The sequence below is a fragment of the Saccostrea cucullata genome, unplaced genomic scaffold (genome assembly GCF_032062105.1).
Source record: "Saccostrea cucullata isolate Sc308-1 unplaced genomic scaffold, CSIRO_AGI_Scuc_v1 ctg13076, whole genome shotgun sequence".
Classification (NCBI taxonomy): domain Eukaryota; kingdom Metazoa; phylum Mollusca; class Bivalvia; order Ostreida; family Ostreidae; genus Saccostrea; species Saccostrea cuccullata.
This window is the reverse complement of record NW_026928186.1, coordinates 1-24,563: the sequence shown is the minus strand read 5'-3', so window position 1 is coordinate 24,563 and position 24,563 is coordinate 1. Positions and strand designations below refer to the sequence as shown.

Genomic DNA, 24,563 nt, shown 5'->3' with positions numbered 1-24,563 from the left:
TGGTCTCTGACTAGTAGAGCTAAAAATGTGCACCGTATACAATAGCATATTCTTAGAAAAAGTCTTCAAGTATACAGTTAAATAATTATCATGACAAAAAAAGAACCAAAATGGTTGCATCAACATCAGTACAAATAAAAGTTTTGAACATTGGGAATCAAAAAATAAAAAAAATCTTCTCTTCAATGATAATGTCTTGTTTGTTGCAAAACTAATAGCATTTACATTTCATGTTTTTCCTACCTCATAAGTAATTTTTAAGCTGCTCTGTAGGAGGATTGTGGGAAATTATGGATACACTTCTGCTGTCATTCAGAGTCTGAAATCTTCATGTGGCTTCAATGTGTTTATTTCCTAAAAACAAAAATTGTGTTACTCCAGTTTGACAAAAGAAACCTACAAAATTTGAAAACTGGTTAAAATTTCACAGGAAGAAGAAAGAACTAAGTGATACCTTTTCCAGCTGAGGCAGCCAGGGTGTTACCAGATGGAGGTTCTTCAGACACAGCCATTCTCCATTCTGAGCACACTCAGAACTGTAAATTGACCCATAGCAAGTCAAGAAATTTCAACACCCCAGTAAGATAAAATCTGAAAAAATAAAGAAAGCACTTATGCAAGTAATAAGACACTTTTTGCAAAACTATAGTTTTCACCAATTTACATTTATTTTTTCAAGAGGCCCATAAGTGATTTTCAAGAACTGAAAATTTAGGGGGATTAATAGGAAATTTATGATTTTAACAGACTGACTATTACCTGAGGATGATTCCTGAAAATATCACTAAGTGGCTTTGAAGTGTGTTTAAATTTCCTAAAAACTTAAAATTGTGTTACTTTTGAACAAATTTGAAACACTACAAAATTTCCAAAACTGTATTAATGGCCATTTCATTTAAGAAGAAAAGAACCTATATATTTTGATACAGCCATTTTCCAGTTCCCCCAGGGGATGATTTGAACAAACTTAAATCAAACTACCTGAGTTGACCAGAGGAAAGTTCTTGAGACACATTTTTTAAAAATGCCATAATTTTTGCATAGTAAAAGCTATGGCCCTTCATTTGAACAAATTTGACCCCTTTACCCAAGAAAAATACTTTGTAGCAAGTTTTAGTTGAAATTGGCCAAGTGGTAAAGAAGATAAAATGTAAAGTTTACAAAACAAGAAAGCACAACGAAGACAATTTTTGAAAATTTTTTCACTAATTTTTGAGCCAATAGAAAAATGAAATTGAATACAGTGACAAACCTGGTGGTATTTGTTGCCACCTATAGTCTGAGCAGCCAAGTCCTGTAACTCTTGTGAGGAGTCAGCACCAGGGGAGATAATGATCAGAATAGGCTCGGATGGCAAAGTGTCTGCCTCCAGGAGTCTCTTGAGATTCAAAGAAGGGGGAGAAATCTCCTTCATTCCTGGAGTATAAAATTAGAAATCTTTTATGACTTTCTTAGTAAGCTAAAACTGTTAAGTCACAGGGAGATAAAAGATATGGAATATGAAAATTGAATGAGAAAAAATTATGAGTAAAGATTTATAATACTATAGATTACTAAATTTTCACCACTCCTTATTTTTGCGAGATAGTCATTGACTCTTCATTAGCAGGACAAAATTTTCATGAATTGGGTTTATTGCTCTACTTAATCTCAATGAATACTATTTTATGTGAGAATTGTATCATTGTTGCGGTGTTTTTCCTTTGAAGATCGCTGTGTTTTTATGCTGTCATACATCACGAGTTTGATCTAACAACTGTGATCTATCAAGACAGAGCACGCCAGGATGATGATGAAACACTTCTAATAAATGACCCATGGCCTAACACCGGATAATTGGGGAAAAATAAATACAAAGTCATATAAACATACTTAAGAAATACCTTCCCTTAAATAAAAAAAATAATTTGTACGTCGATTTAAAAAACCAAAAAGAGATTCAATCACACAGCGTGTTTTGAAATTAATATTTTTGACTCGCATAAACTTAAAGCGTAACAAAGCATACAATAAACTACATGTACAGGAAATTGGGTAAAAATTCCGAGCATTGTTTTATTAATTCCAACACAAATCGACACATCCAGTAATTTGAAGAATCGATGTACACCTCGGTCAAAAGCGTCCATTTTCCCATGCAGTGTTCCTTGAACGTTTCAATTGCCCATTTGGTATTTTCACGAGTGTTAAGATTAAGTGACTTAAAGAATTTTCCTTCATAATTTCAGTTTGCATCGAGAAATTGCAATAGCATAAAATCATTTAACCGTCATCCATAGCGTTCAGACTTGAATGGCGAGGTTTAAGAAATGCAGCGCGCTAAACATTTTCCAATCACATGCTCCTTTTTCATTGGTCAGATTAAATTGTGTGTGAAATTTTGATAGATCATGGCTTACTCAGTGCATGAGAATACAGAGTGGAGCTACATGCTTTTAACCTAAAAGTGATAGATTACAGGTAACTCAGTTACTGGGAACAATGATACAAAACATAATACTGTAGATTACTAAATTTTCACCACTCCTTATTTTTGCGAGATATCATTGACTCTTGATTAGCGGGACAAAATTTTCATGAATTGGGTTTATTGCTCTACTTAATCTCAATGAATACTATTTTATGTGAGAATTAAATTTTTGCAAGCACATCGTCTTGCTTATTTACGCGAAAATAAAGATATACAGTTATGGATATCCAAGTCTGCAAAATAATGCAACCACAGTTACTTTTTACTTCATTTACCTTAAGGCATTCACATAAGAACTGTATTACTATGTACAAGATCTTCACCAAATTTTGAAGAAAGAATTGTGCAGGAACTGGTCCATGTGGTCAATTGCTTATTCTGTACATAGCAGTATGTACCTAACTCAAAAAGACGCTAACCTAAAGCCTTGCAGGCAAACAGTCCCATGGCAGTCTGTAGTCTGTCTGGCCTGACTGCCTGGACAACAAGTAACTGCTGGAATAGAGTGACTCGCTTCTCAATCACTGAGGGCACTTCTTCTCACACTTGTTACTATGGTAGAAGTTAGACCACAGAAACCCATCATCAACATTCAGCACCTGGTACAACTTTGGGAAATTGTTCTGCAACAAATGTTTACATTTCTTTTTAAATAAGAACTTTTGTGTTTGAGAATCCCCCTTCCTCCTTTAATTGAGGTCAGAAAATTAAACTTGACTGCTTGCTTTCGTTCTGGACAAAGAAAAAAAGTCACATTCGTCCATTTTTGGCCCTGTGATTTTTTGAAAAATCAGTACAACTCAATTTCAGTTAAAAATATATTAAAATTTCACTTGGACCCTTGGTGACTTCATATCAAATAAAAATGACGTAATTTTGTCTCTTTTTGTTTTTTCTGTTTTTTAATATTTTGCATAGCCCCCAACCTCTGATCTAAATTATTTAATTATAAAATGAAAAAACAATTTCAGAAGATTCTAGTCGATGGAAAATTTTTTGGATCACGGGGTGGGCTCATATTTTTATCAAAATAATTAAAGATGCTCGATTTCACCCATTTTCTTAAAAAATCAAGAACATTGCAGTTTCACGACGTTGGAGTTTCCATACTTTTGACTCTCATACAATTTTTTTTACATGAACTGAAGGCTCTAAGTCTCTACTTTATGTTGATGTTCGAAATGGGACCTTAGGACTTGGTCAGTGAATTGTTATATTGACAAGGCCATTTTATGGAGTTTGTGAACCTACCTCTTTGTTTAAGAAACTAACACAAGAGAGAGAAAAAAATTCTAATGCTTCATTTTCTAGTGAATAGAAAACAGAAGCTTGTTCAACAAAGCCAACATTTCTGTTGAAGAGATAAAGAATTTTTGAGAGTCCTTGCAAACATTCATTCTATTAAAAAGGCCTCTAGTTTACCTTGAGATTGGTGACAGCAGTGTGCCTCTCTTGATCAACCCCCCAGGAGGGTAATTCCCACCCTCCCTCCGACTTCACATCAGACACCAGGATTCCTGTGAAACCCTCCCAGTCCTGTAAAACAGTCAACACATCAAAGAACTCAGAAGTACAGAGAGCCGGGCTCATTTACAGAGTAGAACGAATTTCTTACATGAATCATACACTGATATTCTGATGAAAAAAAATTATTTTAAAACTATCAATATAAATGATAAGACACTGACAGTGAGTTTTTCAATCCTAATACCATGGTCCGATTTTGTCAAAATCAGAATTAATCTGGTACCGTAGCTGAATGTAAACAAACAGGCCAGTCTGGTTCCCTCTCCTGCTTTACCTCGTATGTGTAGAGAACTACAATAACACTGATTATCAAAAATCCTTACGCTAATGAACTATGTTCTTTGACTTAGAACTGAAGTTTTCAAAGTCATTACTACTTAAGTTTTATAAAGATAAAACTTCATTTTACTTTTGTTGCTTAATATTTAGCGTTTGTATTATCTCAAAAGCAGTTGAGAGCAAGAACTATATTTTTACTCATAACTTTAAAATGGCGACTATGGGGTTGACTTCCTGCCTTGAACAGGATGACATAAGCTGGCAGTTGCTCTTTGAGAAATAAGCCTGGCTAAAAAATCAACATTTTTACAGAACATTTTGAATATTCCATTTTTAACAAATATTTTTGCAACAAATAGAGAGTTTCCTCTTATTTTGAACATTGCTTAAAGCTAATGTACAAAGGTTTTATTCAAACTTCTCTGGTTTCATTCCATGCACCATGTGAAGGGTAAACATGAGTCGATCTGCTTTGAACAGAGAGCGGCAGACGTATTCATACACCAGATTCTGTAGTCTCTGAGTCAGGGCTCGGATTCTGTGGTCAGTCCCACTGCCGTCCTGTAAATGTATAGTCAAGTAAAGAGTTAGCTTAATCAGCTTCACCTCTGAATACTTTTTCTGAACTCTAATAAACAAACATCAATATGACAAGAAGTCTCGATAAAAATATATTTAGAATTGATACAAATAATATACATGTATAGAAAAAAATTATATGAAAATTCTATTTTTAAAATTTCAGAAGCAAAGAAAATTTGATTGAGAGAAAATTTAAGATATAAGCTGAAATACATTAATTGTTTGGTCTTAAGAGCTTTCTGGAAGATTCTCAGGAAGGCAGCTAGACTGAATCTGTACATGTTGTTGATTTTAGCCAAGTCACTGATGACAAAGTACATCCTACTACCACTCTCTGCTAGAGGCAGGTAGGTCTTTCTCTCCTAAAATAAAATGATCAATAAATCAAAAGATTATTGTTTTACAGGAAAAATTGATATCGGTAATACATGAGGAAATGTGTTTCACTTGATTTTCCAAAAGAAATTAATTCACATGAAAAGGACACAAAATGGGTACATTGTCAGATGTATTTTACTGAAAAAAAGACTGAAGTAAAATTTACATGAAAAATTGTGTGTGATAAAAAAAATTAATTTGAAATTCTTCATGTTCTTTCCAAGTGAAATTTACATAAGCTACATTAAACTTGCATATTTAGCTGTGATAAAAATACCTTTAGATTTCTTTATAAGAAATATGCAGAAATTAGGTATTCAAGAAGTTCTCACAAAGCCACCAAGATAATTAAGACCATTACCTGAGACAAAGTCCCTACTATAATGATTTTATTAAAAAATAAAGTAAGTTTTTTGTGAATGTTGCAGGATAACCTCCAAGGTTGAGAAATGTTCCTGAGGCTTTTATATTTCAAAGAACATTTCTCGACCTCGGAGGTTATCCTGCATCATTTACGACAACAAGGACTTTATTTCTATTCTACTAAGATCGATGAAATATGGCTGATCATTTCCTCTATAGAGAAACGAATAGTTCCATTTAACACCAGAGGGAATTACATTGTGTTAAAATTTGAAGCATCTGCAGTGAGTAGTTGCTGAGAAAACTGCGACGAAAGTTTGTTACGGACGGACAGACAGACAGACACACAAGGGGAAAACAGTATACCCCCCTCTCCTCTCAGAGCAGGGGTATAAAAAGGAATATTCCTCAAAACAAAGGTCAGAAGAATATAGAGATCACCTGCCCAGTCTAATTTCTTGTTCCTATAAGAAGACTTAGTAAAAGAAGTTTCAGGACGTTGTACGGCCACAGAAAAATGGAGTGTTTGCAGTTATAGATGCCAAGAGCCGAAGCAGCGAGATGAACTTTTTACGACCCAGGCCTAGTGAGGTCCAGCCAGTGGACACCTACATGGAATCTGTGTCAGATGACCCAAATTCAATATTATACAAAGTACTTCACCAAGAAAAGACGGCTAAATTGTGGAACAATTCATTTAAAGAACACTCACACATAAGTTTCCAGACTGTGATGGTCTACTGGACTGGTATCGGCATGGGGAGGAAAAACGAGGCCTGGCATGGATCCTTTCCATCCATTGTAAGAAGTGCCACTATAACCAGTCACAGAGAAAAACTTTACAAAGAGGACTGAGAAGGTCTGGCAGGGAATGAAGAGCTGCACAGCTGAATGTAGTCATGGCTGTCCGTCACCTGGGAACCAGTCTTACACCAGAGGGTATGCATGGTATGCTTCTTGGTACAAATACTGAACCAGCCTCAGTTGCCAACATGCAACAGCCCTGGAACAAGTGGGGAAAACTATTACATATGTAAATTTTATGAAGAAAATTAGGAAGAACATTGAAGAACTTTTAAATTAAAAATGTACTTCCTGATACCCCCATCAAACGGAAGGAGATGCTTGGTATCAATAATGCCACATTCAGTGCCATTTTCCAGTTTGCCAAAGTGACTTTTAAACCGTAAGTGAAAATGTAACTAGAGGTAAATATATAGCATTCTCTGTAGAAATAAACTATGCAAGAAAGGCGCACACCTACGAAGCAAAAGAAAGGAAGTTACCTTGCCCAGGTTCCCAGGTTAAGAAGTTTTTTTTTTCTGCACTAAAATACTGACAGTAAAGGAAAAACTTCACTGTGTTATATATTTCAAGAAGTGGTGTCAATGGGCTACTTAATTCTGATGGAGTTTTGGACAATTTGAAATCACAAGGCAAGAATCAACAGCATAAAAACTTACGACTTTTCAACTTTATACACAACAATTCCGCACGATAAATTAAAATCAGGCTTTTTGATATCATTGACTGCTTCTTCAGACAAAATTTAACTCGGTAAGTTTACTACCTCCATTTCATCAAAATTATGGTTAGAACAGATTTTTATTTGCATCTCTGAAGTTGACATCATGCTTGAATATTGACAACAACCAGTCCAACAATTAAAACCTTAAGTTTATTAGCATCACTTTTTAATTCATATGAGAGTACATTTATGCAAAATTTTTCAGCAATCACAATTTCAAGGGAAAACCAAGGTCTATAATGAAACATGCAAAGAAGATTTGCCTTGGGTTTGTAATCTCACACCCCATATCAACCTGAGGCATTTATCTTGAAAAACACTAATTTACACCTTTTACCACTTCTTGCACTTCATTATATGAAATATTCATTTACATAAGAGTTAATCTTTTAAAATTATGTACCAAGTTTTTCACCCGTTTTTTGACTAATTCTTTGTTTAAGACAAAAGTTCAAATAAAATTTCAATTTATCGAACTAATAATACATGTCAAAACCTGTATCTTGTGATCACACCCCATTTTAACCTTTGATACCAATATCTTGGTTTAATTTTGAATTGACAACGATGCGAACTTCACATATTTTGCCATTGTTATTGTATTGTTTTTATTATCTGAAATTAAATGATGTCAAGCAATGTTTTTGTGACATCAGTAATTAGGCACCTGAATGAAAGAGACTTATTTTTAAAAAATAGAAAATAAATGGATTTTGTATTTTACAAAGTATTTCCAAGAAAAATGCTCTAATTTTTCTGTGAAAGAAAATGAAAGTTTCCAGTTGATGAAAGTCACAGTCAAATTTTGAAAGTGACCTGGCATAAATTTTATTGATTTAATAGGTGCATTTTTCGTAAACTTGAGCCTTTCTTTTGGTTACAGCTGAATAATGGCTGGCGGGTCGTATATTTAGGAACCAGCTTGAACCAGAGGGTATGCAGGTTGCTTTTTGGTGCAAATTATTTTATCGATTTGCCAAAATGCAACAGCCCTGGAACAAAAAACTTTACATATGTAAATAAAAACAGTAAGAAGAAAATTAGGAAGAACATTGAAGAACTTATAAATAAAAATGTGGATATCCTGATACCCATCAGAACGGAAGGAGATGCTTGGTTAATAATGCCACATTCAGTTTAAAAACCCCATTCCAGGCTGCCACCCAAGTGACTTATACAACGTAAGGGAAAATGTAACTCAGAGGTAAAATGTGGTAGCAGTTCTCTGTAGAAATAAACTATGCAAGAAAGGCGCACACCTACGAAGCAAAGGAAAGGAAGTTACCTGCCCAGGGCACGAAGACTGCACTGCAATCACTGCAACATATGAGAAGAGATGGGCTGCTAATTGTGTTGGTGAGTTACAAAGTGATGACTGTTCACTAGTCATACCATTTCATCAGTGATGGAGACAGTGCCACTGCATCTGGTGCATCTGAAAAACAAGAATGATTGAAAACCTTAAGGACTTGCATCACTTTTTTGACTCTCAAAGAAAACAGACTGCTAAGGCTCTATTCAGCAATCACATATTTCCGGGAAGAACCAAGGCTATAAGAGAAACCATGCAGAGAAGATTTGCCTTGCATCTAAAGCTTCGAGGCATTAATTTACCACTTTTACCACTTCAATGCACTTCATTATATGAAAGCCGAAGAGTTAATCCTCTTAAATTATGACCAAGTTTTGAGTTTTTTAGAAGTGGGTCAAATTCAAAGTTCAAAGTTCAAGGATAAAAATTTAGTCTAAAGAATAATACATGTCAAAACCTGTATCTGTCTATCACACCCCATATCAACCTAAGACTCCAATATCTTGGTCGAGGGTTGATATTGGATGCGATACATATTTTGCCATAGTATTGTATTGTTTTTATTATCTGAAAACAGTTTACATGATGTCATTAAATGTTTTTGTGACATCAGTAATTAGGCACCTGAATTTTTTTTTATAAACTTCATAAACAAATAGAAAAAGACCTGAAGTACTCCAAATAAAAAATACAGAGATGTTCTGGAAAGATGTAAAGGGGTGTGATAAGGCTGAAATAAGGGTGCTGATATAGGGTGAATACACTGTGTAATAGATAGTTTTCCATAGGCCTGAATTTAGCGAAAGTTACCTCCCATTGGCCGCCATATTGGAGGTCGACTCGGTGATTTTCCCTCTTTGTCTTACCAAGTTGAAGAGGTTGTTGCAGGAATATTTGGTGGAATTTCTTTAATAAATAATTTTTTTTAACTAAAGGAGGCTTCCAAAAATTTATATACTTCAGAAAAATAATGATTTTTAATTCAAAATAGCTAATATAAAAATTTTCAATTGGTTGATGAATGAAGGAATATGAGTATTTGGACCTCCAGTATGGGGGCAAAGGGCCCCATTCCCAATTGAATTCCTCCATTTTTCATTCTGGGATTTTTGTTGAAATTTTTGAATGCTATAAATCAAATAAATTTGCTTCAAAATTATGCAAAATACCTGTATTTATATAAAAGAAATATATAATTTAAATTTGCCATAAAACTCTTTAACTGTTCAAAAGTAATGGCAAATCTACTTTTTTGACAATGCAATTTCATACTATTAATTTTTCCTTTTGTCAAGGTCTATCTGCAAGAATAACATTTTCCTATAAATCAGTTAATTAATAAAGATTTAATTTAAAACCAATGTTTTTTTTAGTTTGAAAACAACACGTTTGATAAAAAATTTTCTATTTTAAGAATATATAGTCTCATCCAAAGATGCAAAATATTAATATTCAGATACATTGTAATATATAACATTTCAACAAAAACTCATTAATATTACTCTTCAATTAAATGAGTTAAGAATAATTAAATGGGATTTCTGCTGTTTTTAAACGCCAAGTTTCATAAATTAGAGAAAATTTCAGACTTTTTTTATTTTTTTTAAACTTCAAAACTTAGAAATTTTGAAGAATAGGACTACAGTGCCTTGATTTTATTTATTGGTTAAATTTACAAGATTTCTGGAAAGACCTGCAAAGGGGTTTTAAGGTCAATAAAAATTTTTTGATTAGGTGATCACACTGTGTAATAGATAGTTTTGAAGAGGCCTGAATTTGAAAGTTTTTTTGGCTAAAACTTGGATAATAATTTATCTATTTTTGAATTATACTTTGAAATTTTTTTCAAAAATTTTGGTAAATTTTTTAATGAATAATTTTTTTTTAACTATGAGAAAAAATTCATATAAAAGTAAAAATAATGATTTTTAATTCAAAATTTAATATAAAAATTTTTAATTGGTTGATGAATGAAGGAATATGAGTATTTGGACCTCCAGTATGGGGGCCAACAGGAAATAACTCTTGCTAAATTCTGGCCTATCGAAAACTGTCTATACAGGTCATCATATCAGGGATGCAAAATACCTGTATTATATATAAACAAATATATAATAAAACGAAATAAAACCCCTATATGTTCAAAAGTAATGGCAAATCTAATTTTTTGACAGTGCTTCGAACCCTCAGGTCAAGGTCAAAGAGCATTTTCCTATATTTTGATGACTTACCATCTCAGCTCTGACTGTCACTCAAGTCATGGTTCTTCTAAGACATGATGCTTGTAGTTTCCCCTTGGAGCCTCTACAATACACATTTCAGAGACAGACTATTAATAATATTTTTTATTAGGTCTATCACAAGAGATTGCCTCTGTGGTTCATATTTTCAACATTTCCATACCTAAAACGCTTTCACTTTGACATTTTTTGTTTTTTTTTTTTAACAATGTTAATTGAACTATGAGAAAATTCAAAGTAAAACAGTATTCCTTTTCTATTTATATCGTCCATCAACATTTGTTTATCGGATCTCCGACGCCGACATTCACATTGTATTCACTGAGGATCAACTTCGTTTTTTTTATCAATATTGGCTTAAATTCCGCCCATTCTGTTTTTTGGTTATATCTATCTGGGTATATATATCTATTTGTTTTCAAATACTTTTATTTTACTTTGTCATAAATAGTTTCCAATTTACCTGTAACAACTTTTGACTATCGTTTGATCTTCGTTTCCCGCGCTGTCAGAATAAATGGAGTTTGACACTTCGATCCCGATGCAATTTAATTAAGAGTAAATAAGGATAGATTATAGCAAGGGTATAGGTGTATAAAAAAAACCATGGTGCATGTTAAATTCAACGAATACAAATGATTCTTCATGTCTTTCTCGCAAAGTGATTTTGCCAAAATAGATATTTCTTTTTTTTTCTTCAAATAGGCCTATTTATTTTTTGTCTATGTGTTTACCCTTCATTGATAATAATAACAGGGACCGATATGTTGATACTACATCATGTATAAGTCCCTGATAATCATTTTAAAACAGTAAATTTTAATTTTGTACAGTGAAAAAGTACGTCAATCACGTAAGGATCCAAATTTTTTGTCAAACCAGCGGGAAAGCGGTCGGCCCGAAGTATAACAAAAATGAAAATATATATGGGCATAGGAATTTGTTGACAAGAAAATAAAAACCCTCAGATGTCGAACCCCGTAAAACAGCTTTAGAAAAAAACATGCCAGACACCCAAATCACAATATTAAAGTTTAGCGTTGTTAATCTATCTTGTAAAATACTCACCTCTGTTGGCCGACATGCTTCTCTACTTGAATTAGAACTCACAAATGCTATGGACACGAAAACCAGAGACTCAATCTCAAGTGCTTTGCATCGAACATTCCCTTGGTGAAGCTATTTTAGGTCTAGCAGCTCAAAAGCGCTCGTGCATGAATTACCTGAACAGTTACCGATAGACTCTAGTCGCTATGTTTACATGCACACAAATCTCGTGCTACTCACATTGATTTCAGTGTTAGCTTATGGAGCGGATCCAGGAATTTTTCCAGTGGGTGTCCACCCAAGTTACAACAAACTCCAATCCCATAAATTTCTTGAATAGCAAAAAAAAGTTCAACTTCCACGTTGAAAAGAACGAAAACCTATTTCCTGTGTGGGTGTGGGGGTCGTTGGCTTATAAATCTTCATATCTTTGACTTTTTACATCAACTTAACACAAATCTGTTTTTGAAGGGGATCGGCGTTTCTAGGAGGGGGGGTACTTTTAGTTGGATTGGTATATTTACGTATGATAACATTTACAAATAACAGGGGGTCCTGACACTCAACCCCCACCCCCATCACCCCCGATTCTCGCATGGCTTGATAATACACCCCGGTTCTATGTCTAGAATGAGTAGAATTTACAAAGCTTATAACCACCTAAAGGCCTCGGTCGTTCTGTCTCTCATCTTTTTTTATCATCTAGCATGATTTTACATAAAGATCAAATGAGAGAGAGAGAGAGAGAGATCAAATTCTTTCATTACTCCCTAACCCCTCATCAAATTTTTCTTATTCATAGTTTTTTTCTTATATATTAGATATTAATTTCAGGTCAACCTTATATACTATTCAATTTTTTCTGTATAGTACTAGTACTGTAAGAAATCCATTTTCGTTAGAGGAATAGTGTATCAGAATTCCTTGGCTAGCAAGCACGCGAGTGCGGGAAATCGAATTTTCGCCACTGTTCACTGATCAATTATTTAAATAAAATACAATGTACATTAGCTTTTACTTTTTAAGGACAGTTAATATGGATTTATAGAAAATTCCACATAAAGAGGAGAGAAATGAGAAAAAAAAATAAATAGATCTTTGATAAATCTCTTTACATGTTAGCAATTCATACACGCAAGTATTTTGACACCTGATGAACTTTTATTACGTATTACATTTTGAGTTCACTAGTACATGTATCATTTCCCCCACGGATATAAAAAGCGAATTTGAACATTTTTACTGGATGTTTTGGCATTCTTTAAAGATTTTTATTGTTATTTATTTTATAACTTTTTTTAAGGTTTTTATTACACTGTTTAAAGGCCTCATATAATATCAGATTCAATATGATTTTGCCTTTCCATTTTTCTGTCTGTGTTTGTACTTTTAAATTTGCCAATAACTTTTGAGTAACTGTAAGAAATTTGACCTATTGACCTTTACCATTTTCTTTAACTTTGGCCAATAATATAGTATGATGCAGAATTCCAACATCATTGTGTATTTCAAAGAATTTACAAGCATTATAGTGCCACGCAATATTGCGGTAATTCCAATTTTAAAGTGCCAACTTTAATCTGCTTTTGTTGAGAAACTTTAAAGTTGATTCAATTATTTTTTCCAATAAAATACTTCAATGTACCATTAATTCCAACTTTAATCTTGGCTTTTCCAACTTTCTAATCTCACAGTTTAATATGAATTTAATAGCAGTTGGTAAGAAATTTAGAGAGGGGGGGGGCACTTTCCAACTTTAATTCCACATAAAGTTTTTTTTTCTTTTGTTCAAAGTATACAAACTTAATTAAAGAACATAACACACTAAATAATATTAGAGAGCAATTTTAGATTGCAGATTTCTTCTTTCTACTTCTTGGTACTTTTACAATTAAAGCACATTAATAAATTGTTATATATATATATTTGTTTGATTTATATACTTGACCTTTTCTTTTGATCTTATAAAACTTTTTCATCTTTATTCCTTTAAGGAAATCTTGTTCGTAATTCTATTGAGAATAACTTCATATAGATTATAATTACACAATTTTTCTGTACATGACAGTTTTGGAATTAAAATTACATTTTAATCATTTATTAGTTAATTGAAGATAGCGGGAAACAAATTAAATACTCAAAGTTTTCAAATTTTATTTAATTTTACATTTTCTGGTAAATATAAAAATAACTAAATATATCAATATTTTGACGGTAAATCTCTTTTTTTGTTACATTTTATACAAATTTTTTTTTAATGATGTTGACAAGCAAATTTATTACATTTTGAGTTCACTATTACATGTATCATTTTCCCCACGGATATAAAAAGCGAATTTGTACATTTTACTGGATGTTTTGGCATATTTTAAAGGTTTTTATTGTTATTTATTTTATAACTTTTTTAAGGTTTTTATTACCCTGTTTATAGGCCTCATATGTTAATGCCTTCGTTATCGAAGATTCAGGGGTATATGATTTTGCCTTGTCCATCCGTCTGTCTGTCTGTCTGTCTGTGTTTGTCCGCAAAAACTTTAACCTTGCCAATAACTTTTGAGTAACTTTCTTCGCCTACCAGCAAATTTGACCTATTGACCTTTACCTTGGAGTTTGACCCATTTTCCAAAAAAATACCGAACTTTTAACTTTGGCCATCTTAAGTACAGTTGATGCTTATTAAGGCTTCCATACATCATATGTGTATTTAATCTATTTATTGTGAAAAGATGTTTCAATAGATATATATATAAAAATTATAAATTCAACATTGTCTTTTTGACCATGACCTTACAGTTTGACCCACTTTTACAAACCTTAAACTTTGGCCATAAATTTTGAACAGTTAGCACTAGGGCTTTTACATTTTACAGTTGACATATATTCCCCGTGACAAGACTTTGGCCTTTTGAATAGTTGGTGCTGGGGTTACATATTTTACTCGTATTTCTAATAACAATTTCTTTCCCTGGATACCATGAATTTAGTCTGGCCTACTTCTAAAAAACTTTGAATGTGGCCACAACTCAAAAAAGGTTAGTTCTAGAGCTTTAAAATTACAAAAATATATTCATTGAAATATGTCCTATGTCTGGATACATGTAACAACATTTTTATGCTCTTGACCTTGAAGTTAGACTTGCATTTGAGAAACTTCAACGCTCGCTTTTAGCTGCCTTGCGGGGGCATCAATGTTTCACAAACACATCTTGTTACACCGCCGTAATCGAAGATTCGGGGCCAATACTGTTTGCCTTGTCCGCCTGTCTATTTGTCCTCAAATACGTTAACCTCACTCATAACTGTGTAGTGGTTGGAGCTATCGCTTTCACATTTCACAGGTATATTACCTGTTGCAAGACCCTTCTTTTGGTATTTATAGACAACCAAATTTAAAAATAAACTGCCTTGATCTTGAAGTTTGACCCACTTTTATGCTAAAAATTTTCAAAATTTTCCTTGTTTAAAAATACTTTAATGTCAATGGGCCTTACAATTGTTAATGGTTGGAGCTATCGCTTTCACATTTCACAGGTATATTATGTTGCAAGACCCTTCTTTTGGTATAACCAAATTTGACTTTGATCTTGAAGTTTGACCCACTTTTACTAAAAATTTTCAAAATTTTCCTTGTTTATAACTTCTAAACAGTTGTCTTTCATCCTTCATATGCCTTTAATGGGCCGTAACACTCTCCCCAATAAAATATTAAAAGTTTTAGGAGGCAAGTCAAAGATTAAAGCTGTCTTTTTTTAGCCTAGATTATATTGCCACAATTAAAAAGTAGATGTACTAGTACGTGCCTGGCATTATTTTTTTTTTTTTTTTTATACGAGTATATCGCACCTTCAATAGACTTAAAATTCTAAATTAATAAAACTGATTGCTAAATGTGTTTGTATATCATTGAATCATAATAAAGCAATTATTGCTGTTTTCAAAGTACAATATTCACCTCGAACTTCGGGCTCTGTGAATAGTATACTCCTCAGGTAAATAAATAAATCATCGCACTGAACTCAAAAGCAGTAACAAATTCATAAAATGTGTAGAAAAACACTGTTTTAGACAGTAAGAGAATTAAGGTTTTTTTTTGTTTTTTTTTTTTGTTTTTTGTTCTGTATTTTTATGCCCCGCCGTAAAAATGGCTGGGGCATATCGTGTCTGTCATTTCCGTCTTCCCTCATTCTGTCCTTCCCTTCCGCTTTGCGTTTAGCTCAGTTCAAAGCTCAATACAAAGAAACAATTCGAGATATTTTTCTCTAACCTCTTCTGATGGATTTTGATGAAAACTATTCAACTGCATCAACTTTTTTTTTATCGTGACCTTTCCCTTTACCTTGACCTCACTTTTCTTTAGTTAGTGTTTAGCTCACGGTTTTAAAGAATTTCAAACCATTCCAGATCTAGCTGCAATAATGTAGCCCACCCTTTTTTGGGGGGGGGGGGGTTGGGGGATTGGGGTGGGAGGTGGTGGACATCAGATAAAAAAAAATTGGAGAAGGCAACATTATTGCAGAACATCCAGTACACATGGGACAGCTAGGTGGGTTTTCTTAAATACTGTGGAAAAGTTGGGAATATCATTCACTAAAGTTTATATTACTGGTATGGTCCATACATCATTGTAAAACAGCATGCATGTTACTTACAAAATAAGAAAAGAAGAAGGGACAAAAACACTTACTGTACATGTTAATGATTTAGATTAAAAGGGTCAGGATCAGGGTACTGATGTTGAAATGATGAAGTGATGAAACTCAGATTGAAATGACAGAAAACTCCGAATTGAATGAAAAAGAATTAGATTATTCAGGTTGTAGATAAATATATATATATTATTATAACAGTAACTTGATCCGAAGGGTCGTATCACGTCGAGTTGACAGGCGCGGATAACCAGATCAAACGAGACGCGAAGCAATCTCCTATGCAGAGTTGTCGTTCGTTCCTCTCTCAGACACCTCTGCAATAGGCTCACGTCAAGATTTTTGACATAACGTATAAAAAGTAATATTTGCAGGATTGTTTCAAATTAAATCAAACGTTCTGGATTAATTTAGTAAATATCTATCTGAAAAGTCAGAAATAAACTTGGAAAATCGGATCACGACGTCACGTGATAGCGTAAATTCAACAGTAAAATTGGGTGATACACATTAGGTATATAATAAAGGAAAAATACGAAAGCCTATTAAGATAAATGTAGAGAGAAAAAATTAAAAGGCGTCATAACGCGTCATAACGAAAAGGCGTAATAACGCGAAAAAAGGCGTTATAACGCCTTTTAGAAAGGCGTTATTCCATTCCAAAAGGTGTCATTACGCCTTTTTAAAAGGCGTTATTACGCCTTTCTAAAAGGCGTTATAACGCCTTTCCATTCTAAAAGGCGTTATTACGCCTTTCTAAAAGGCGTTATATCGCCTTTCTTTAAAGGCGTTATTATGCCTTTCCAAAAGGTGTTCTTACGCCTTTCCAAAAGGCGTTATTACGCCTTTCTAAAAGGCGTTATTATGCCTTTATAAAAAGCGTTATTACGTCTTTATTTTGAATACATGACTAAACATATTAGGGTGGGGTAGGGGTGCATACCTTTGGAACATGAATTTCACAATTTGATATAGGAATAATTTCTCAACAAATATTTTAAACAGATAACAATTAGATTTCCAGGAAAAAAAGATTTTTAAATGCGTCATATATTTTCAATTTTGAACCAACTATGTCCTTCTTTAATACCTGACAGACCTCTACCAAGGATCATTGATATCAATTGCTCATTATACCTATGCAAATAGTTTGCCTCCTTTTTTCCAAGAAGAAAGAAAAATATCTTCAAATGACCTGAATTTTAATACATGGCAATCAAAGCTCCAAGATACATCTGCCTATAACGTATCTTCACAAGAAGAGTGTTGCCTTCTCTTAGTACGAATGCAAACAGTTGTCAGTGAGATGTGCAGGAATATAGAGAACTGCATAAATAAAGATGGTTTTAATTAAATCTTTCATATATTTATTAACATAAATAAACGCCTAAGTTCCATTTTCCTTTTCAAGTAGGCCAGTGGTAAGAGTGCGAATGGGGTAACCCCCCCCCCTCTACAGTGCTAAAGTTTAGATAATATAATTAACTACTGGGTGCTTGGTTCCTAAACATTTTGTTGCAGTGTGTAAAACTGTGGCAAATCATTGCATTTAAACAAAGTTTTACCGAGAAGTCCCAAGTTTGACCAGTAGAGTTGGGGTGGTGGTGGTGTGTGTGTGTGTGTGGGGGGGGGGGGGGTTAAAAGCACGGGCCTGTTAAATGCAAAATAATGGTTATTCAAAAAGCGTTATAAAATAACCCTTTTGGAAAGGCGTAATACCGCCTTTTAAAAAGGCGTAATGACGCCTTTTGGAAAGACGTAATAACGCCTTTAAGAAAGGCGTAATAACGCCTTATAGAAAGGCATTATAACGCCTTTTAGGAAGGCGTAATAACGCCTTTAAGAATGGAAAGGCGTTATAACGCCTTTTAGAAAGGCGTAATAACGCCTTTTAAAAAGGCGTAATAACACCTTTTGGAATGGAAAGGCGTAATAACACCTTTTTTCGCGTTATTAAGCCTTTTCGAAAGACGTTATAACGCCTTTTAATTTTTTTCCCCTAGATTGATCCTAATAGGCTTTCGTAGAAAAAACCTGAATATGAGTTTGATTACAATATTTAATTCACTGTTTACAAGAACATGTAGATATTTGTTAAGTTTGGTCTTGACTCGCATGTTTATAATGCAGATTTCAACAAATAGTTAATTTAATAAGATCTTTAAAAATATATTTATAAACAAATTAATTAATAAACGATAAAATTATGATTTTTATTGATTTGGCGGGATGCACGATCTCAGAGGTCTGGGTAGTGAAACGTAATAGTCTAAGACTAAAAGAACACACCCATGAAATGGAATGGAATAACTTGACATCCCTTCGGAAATAAAATGTTTTAAGGGTATATAAATCGAGGCAACTGGCAGCTGAAGTGGAATTGCTCGGAGAGAGAGAAGTCAGAAGACGAAAGGTATACGTTAGGCTAGGGTAGAGTTAGAATAAATTCATCGGCAGTAGTAGAATCTGTGTGTCAGGTGGAAATAGTTCTTATCAGATCGAGGCCCCAGATTCTCTATAAATTAATAGGAACCCTTATACTGAGAATATTCGGTGACGGGTTACGTTGTCCAGTCACATTAAGTCTTTGGAACGTATAGCAACCGGTAAAACTGATATTTTGATTGTCTTCTAATCGTATATGCAGACTCATTATACTCAGGAAAATAATCTGTCGGCTCATCATTTTACTCAGAATTTAGGAAAATCAGATATCCCCTAAAAAGAACCCTGGATAAGATAATTATGTTCTGATAATCACATTACAAAGTTATATCTAAAATATTAATAGGCTTCGGAATTGGGTAGGGGACACAGTGAAGGAATTGGACATTGGTGCATGGTTTATCCCCTTCCCCATTTTCAACAAGCACAGGTTTCAGTAAATTCAAAGAAGGGTAAGTAGAAGGGTTTCTGGAAAATGGTACTGAAAGAAAGTTGATCTTACCCCCACTCCCTTCCCCCTTTCCATTGAAATAGAATTTTCGCATTTGGAATATATACTATTTTCTTCCCTTTTTTGTTGTTTTCTTCCCTTTTTTGTTGTTTTTTTATTCAGGTTAAAATATTTTTTCTCTTTCAATAAGCCCCTCTTTCTATTTGCTTCCGACACCAATGATGATATTGTATCGATATTTTTTCCACAATACACAGCCATACTCTCTACTGTTACCATATATGGCTTTTACTTCATTTTCGAACATTTGCACTTCAGTAACGTAGGCCTATAGTGTCAGTGTATATTTCATCTTTGGTAGTGCTGGTTTTATCGTGAGGATTACTTCCCTTGGACTGCAGGCTGATCATGTGTTTTGGGAATGATTAGTTATGATGCTGTTTCATCGGAGAATAGACACATAGCAGGGGGATGTCTGTCAGAAATATTTAGGAAATGTCCCATTCGATGAAATTTTAGTGTATCGCATTTTCGATGGGGGAAAGAAGGATATGGAGATAACGAACAGTATTCAGTATAAGAGTCCATAAAACAATACAAAATAAGAGCAGAGCAAACACGGACCCCCGAAACATCAGAGATGGGATCAGGTGCCATGGAGGAGTGAGCATCCCCTGCCGACCGGTCACACCCGCCGTGTGCTCCTTGTCATGATCAGGAAATAACGGAAAAAATCCGTCGGAAATTCAGTGTATAAGTAATGGACTAACAATTGGTATGAAAAACGTCAATCAGCAATTGCTTAATGATAAATTGTATTTGCTGACAAGGTCATTGTATCAACCATAGAGCTTGATGATGACTTTAAACGAGACTGCTGATATTCTTGTTTCATCAACTTGCTTGTCAATAATTTACCTCGTTTTAGAAATTGTTCAAACCCATGCAGATGATGAAAATATTGCTTCCTATACATAAAAGTGTTGATAGAAAAGTTAAAGTCATAACGTTTATCATATAGCTTGGTTGTTAGATTACCATTGGTGTCTTTTAGAAGTAAAATATCCAAGTATAAAACAGAAGTGTCGGAATCTGTGGTATCTTTATCTCAAGCTTCAGATGGTTTTTATTCATTCGAGTAAAATGCGTTATGTTATTGTTTAACACAATTGTTAATTGTACAACTATTCTTCAAATCTCGCAGACAAAAAGACCTGATTTTGCAAAATGCTTAAAAAAATCCCCCAACAATGGTCATCATTTGTTGGTTTCTGGTGCAATTCCTTCAGGCGGAAAAGGGCTATCAAAAGCTGGAGGTCTAGAAATTTTGATTTTAAAATGTTGTTCAACTATATCGACTTTAAAGATCTCAGATCAACAGAGCATGATGCCATAGCAACCATACTGAACATTTTGGTTTAGCTAGTCCGGGGAATGTTTATCACAGAGCCTGCTGTACGTTTAAGTGCATAAGCTTTATTATAAGCGTTGAACAGAAATAAACTCCCTCCAGGACGTTTATAAATAGATTTACTAGTAATTGATGGTGGTGGTGTAATGATATAAAAAACGGTATGTCATAAAAGTATGCCTGATTTGGTTCATATTCAATAAATTAATTAATTTTGGCGTGTCTGTCGGTCCGTCCGTCCAACCATCCGTCTGTATTTCTGTCTGTCTGGTACATTTTCGTTTCTGTAGGATATCTTGAGAAGTTTTCGAACTTTTAAAGTAAAATTATAGACAACAATCCTTATTGGCTAAAAAGACCCCATTACCTCTCGAATTCGAAAGGTCAAAGGTTATTCTGAAAATTTATGACACATTCTTCACTCACTTTTAAGCTATGTTTCAACAAGGTATAAATTTTAATTAAAAATGATGGATTGCTTATTTTATTAGTAGTACAATTGTAGTGAATGATACTGATAAAAATTGCTTGAGAAAGTGTCAAGTGGAGACTTTTCTTCAATAAAATAATCAGTCTAAAGAATTTTTTGAATTTTACAACTGAAAAAAAATGGACAGGAAAGTAAAATTCATTTTATTAATTGGTAAGGGTTTGAAATAATAAAAAAAAAATTGATGAGTAATCTATCCTAATCTCGAACCATTCTCGCATTATTTCTCCAGGACATCTTCTAGGGAAATGGTAATTTATTAATGAATTCATGAAAGATCATGTTCTTAATTCGATCAGTGAAGATCAAGGTTCCTAAAAACATTATTAAAGGCAAATAACTTCGCCAAATATCGCGAAATTTAAGCGTTATTGCGCAAAAGTTTAGCGTTTATTTGCGAAAGTTTCGCGTTATAACGCGATTTTTTTTTAACCTACGAAAATGAGCCCGATGTACAATAGGCTGTCGTAAATATTAACGTAATTTAAAAAAGAGCTAGATTTTAAGAGATTGTTACTTTTTTTTCAGATTGAGCTCAAGCTTACCTTCTTACTTGAGATCATCTTTACTTTGTTTGATCAGGAAAAAAGCAGGAAAAAAACCCTTCATGGAACCTTTCAGAAATTTATTTCAATTATTTGACAAGTATAAGAAAACTAATTTCGAATACAAAGCTAGTCTGCGTATATTTTTTGACGACTCTCGTATTTTTACCTGTGAACACACTCTTCCTTAATGAGCCAAGGTCCATTGATTTCCTGGATAGAAAAAAATTGAAATAGATGAATATAAGAAAAAGTTACACTTGTTATATCCGTGTTGAGTCTGTTATGACCCCCCCCCCTCCCCCCACTCCACGTCTTCTTTAGTTCCAGGTGACTGTCATCGAATGATGGATTTCCTAAACTGGGCTCGCAATCTATGTCGTAAATGCAAAATGCAAATAGGTCTTAAACACATTAAGTAAGATTCCCATACTATAAAGATCTGCTCAATATTTTTCAACATTTAGAGAACAAAACGCAGAAAACCCTTAAAATAAATATTCAAAAGGTCATTTTTATCAAAAATCATTAATTCAGAAGAGGAACCATCGTCGGTAACCTACGGGTGATTCATATCGATTCTCTATGAGGAAGCTTGCGGACTCAAAACCAGTGGTTTGCGACGATGAAGAGGAACGAAATCCGAACAAACTTAATCTTAAACTCATCAAGATACACTTCTCACATATACATACCTAAAACAACACAATACCTACAAGCGTTCAGAAAACAGCAGAAAATGTTGAAATAAAAAATCATTATTGTCCCAAATTTTTGCGAAAGCGAGGGGACATTACATTTCATTCGTCTGTCCGTCTGAAGTTTTCTCCCCCACTTAAGCGAAAGTGAGGGGAAATTAAATCACACGTCTGCAATAAAAACTTCAACCTTGGTCATATCTTTTGAAAGAGGAAAGACAAGACTTTGCATATTACGTACATGAACAGGCATATGTGTTTTTTTTCCTGAGACAAGACCTTCTAACGCACTATGATTTTTTACCCTGTGACCTTGACCTTGGAGTTTGACCTACATATGTAGTTATAGTTTAAAAAGTTACAATGTATACATTACTTTAAATTGGCCAAATCTTTTGAATGGGACGACATACGGTTTAAATTTCATAATAAACACATGTATGTATTATACGTGTGACAAGACCTTTTTATACACTACTATTTTTGACACCCTTACCTTGACCTTGAAGTTCGACCTACTTTACAAAAAAAAATTATCCTTGGTCATAACTTTTGGATGAGAAGATTTAGGGCTTTAACCTTTCACTTGTATATTACTTATGACAAGACCTTCTAAATACACTATGATTTTTGACACGTACCGTGACCTCGTTATTTTTTTATTTTTTTTATTTTTTCCCCTTATAATTCTTAATAGAGAAGAGATACATGCAGGGCTTTCAGATTTGACATGTGTATTACCTGTGAGAAGATCATTCCAAGCATGCTATGATTGTGACCCTTTGACCCTTATGGTTGTCCTAATTTTCTTAAAAAATAAACTTTGGTAATAACTTTTGAATGAAATATGAAAAGGCATTCATATTTGACACAATATACTGGTATGTCATAAATATTACATGCCATCTCACCTACAAAGACAACGAAAACGGGGAACCGAAATTCTTTGAATTTACCTGTTCCCTCAAAAATAAATGAAGGGGAATGAAATACAAACTTCTTTTCCTACATAGGTATTATTATCAAGATACACATACACATACCAAATCCGCTTAAAATCTACAAGTGTGTAGAAAAAAAGTCAGGAAAACCAAATGGGACATACTGACAGACATAGCTATACTGACGGACGGACGAGCAAAAAAAAAACTTAATTACTAGAAACGTGTTAGCAGTAGCAATGGTACGAGAGACTACTATGTAAGCTAGTCTGAAAGTATGTCCGTCTGTCAGAAAAACGTTCAACTTGGTCATATCTTTTGAAGGAGAAGAAATAGGACTTTCATATTGTATATGTATAATACCTTTTCAGGAAAAATTATTTTTCCTTTAATACCTGTGAAACATGCAAGATATTTCCAAGAATGCTATGATTTCTGACCCCTTGATCTCAATCTTCATTACTGACTTAAAAAAAAATTCAACTTTGTTGATAACTTTTGAATTACATATTCCACCCCCTGTTGCTACGTGCCTTTCCAGACCACGGATGATCAAACTCACTTGAGCCTTCAGCTCAGGTGAGCTTAAAATGTCGGAAAATAAAAGGTTTAAACATTCAAAAAATTCTAGAAATAAAATGCAGCCAACTATTTCATCTTTGAGATTTCTAATTTCTGTTCATTTAAGGAAAATGTACTTAAGCAACTTTTTTTTAAAAATTCTTCAACGTTATTATACAGCAGTGCATGAGGTTTACATGAGCGACTGTGACTTCCGTAGAGTTGGAGACATGCGTGACCGTAGGAACCCCCCCCCCCCCCCCCCCAATAATTTTGCCGATATATATAGTATACTTTAGATATTATACTAACAACTATTATATACTCGTTCCCCCCTCAATAAAAACTCATGACCCCAACTGAAAACATATGGCTGTGCCCCTTCCCCCTCAGCCCCAACTGAAACTGCTTCCTATGGGCCTGAGTCAGAGAGAGTGAGATTAGTTCTGCAAAGTAAATCTTTAGAGGATTTCTCGACCTGTGACATGGACATAAAGAAATTAAACAGATGAGCATTTCATGGATTCCTGCTGCTTTTCCTGCTTTTTAACAAGAAATGACTTTTCAATTAAAATTGAAAAGAAATGTTGAATTTTAAACAAATATTGAATTTTTACATATTAGGTAAAGGCAAATCTTCAAAAAGATT

The 24,563-nt window shown here is 33.8% G+C and overlaps 2 long non-coding RNA genes across 2 annotated transcripts; both read right to left on the bottom strand.

The window, feature by feature from the left end:
- Positions 1 to 5,083: 5,083 nt before the first annotated feature.
- Positions 5,084 to 8,511, bottom strand: LOC134276694 (uncharacterized). Its single transcript, XR_009994104.1, has 3 exons — positions 8,413 to 8,511; positions 6,312 to 6,602; positions 5,084 to 5,220 (listed from the first exon to the last, which is right to left on the bottom strand). It is a non-coding gene; the product is annotated as an uncharacterized LOC134276694 (long non-coding RNA).
- Positions 8,512 to 8,515: 4 nt separating this feature from the next.
- LOC134276692 (uncharacterized) lies at positions 8,516 to 11,897 on the bottom strand. The gene is made up of 3 exons (XR_009994103.1): positions 11,748 to 11,897; positions 10,671 to 10,743; positions 8,516 to 8,562 (listed from the first exon to the last, which is right to left on the bottom strand). It is a non-coding gene; the product is annotated as an uncharacterized LOC134276692 (long non-coding RNA).
- Between the last annotated feature and the right edge of the window lie 12,666 nt (positions 11,898 to 24,563).